This window comes from Priapulus caudatus, unplaced genomic scaffold, assembly GCF_000485595.1.
Source record: "Priapulus caudatus unplaced genomic scaffold, Priapulus_caudatus-5.0.1 Scaffold2071, whole genome shotgun sequence".
In the NCBI taxonomy this organism is placed as follows: domain Eukaryota; kingdom Metazoa; phylum Priapulida; class Priapulimorpha; order Priapulimorphida; family Priapulidae; genus Priapulus; species Priapulus caudatus.
In genome coordinates this window covers 3,967-4,869 of record NW_014579132.1, presented here as the reverse complement: position 1 = coordinate 4,869, position 903 = coordinate 3,967, and the positions used below count along the sequence as shown (strand labels likewise).

Below are 903 nucleotides of genomic sequence, written 5' to 3'. Positions count from 1 at the left end.
TGTCAACATTTGTCACGTTGTGTGTTGCAGGTGCAGTACATTGATCAGGTGGACGTTGAGGGAAGGTCGGGACTGCACGCCGCTGCCACGCACGGTTCCTCACAGTGCATGAAAATATTGCTGGATGCGGGAGGTGAGCACAACCGGGGGACACACCATGCGAATATCGGGTGATACTCCATTAGGAGTGTTCCCAACTTTAATGTCATTAATGGTCATAATAACATATATATATATATATGGTCATGGCCATGGTCATATATTAGTTTGTGGTTTAATGTCATTTAGGTTAGGGTTAGGATTAGGGTTAGGATTATCAATCATTAATCATTAATCATTAATGATATCAAAGTTGGCAACACTCTTAATGGAGCGTTGGCCCGAATTTCGCTGCGGTCATATCCTCAGCGAAATACCCGCATGCGATAATTGAGCGGACACACCATGCGAATTTATTCGCACGACCGCAGCGGGGACATTACACGCGATCTACTGTCTGTCTGTACTGTCGGTATCGGTATCGGTTCGGTTGGCAGCGAAAATATCAAACATGTTTGATCTCTGCGAATTTCGGTGCGGATGAAATTCGCGGCAAAATTCGCACCGCGCTTGAGCGAACACACCGTAAGAATTCCGCAGCAGTTTTAAAATCCGCTGCGGTCGTGCGAATAAATTCGCATGGTGTGTCCCCCGCTTAACACACTCTGTCACGCCTCCAACACCACGCTAGCTCACACTCAAAGTCAAATTTGTTAAATTGGCGTACTTTAATTTAAAAATTAAAATATTACTTAAATTTTGTAATTAATTAAGTAATTAATTCACACGAATTATTATGAACGAATTTTTTTAGGAAAAATTTAAATGTTAGGTAATGGAGATGACAAGTAGAGACGTAGATAG

General features: G+C 42.3%; 1 long non-coding RNA gene across 1 annotated transcript in view; it reads left to right on the top strand.

Moving 5' to 3' along the window:
- The window catches only part of LOC106818173, a 3,555-nt gene extending 3,428 nt beyond the window's left edge, over nucleotides 1-127 (top strand). The window contains exon 3 of the long non-coding RNA XR_001395158.1: nucleotides 31-127. This is a non-coding gene — a long non-coding RNA (uncharacterized LOC106818173). The remainder of the gene's footprint in view (nucleotides 1-30) is intronic.
- The last annotated feature ends 776 nt before the right edge of the window (nucleotides 128-903 follow it).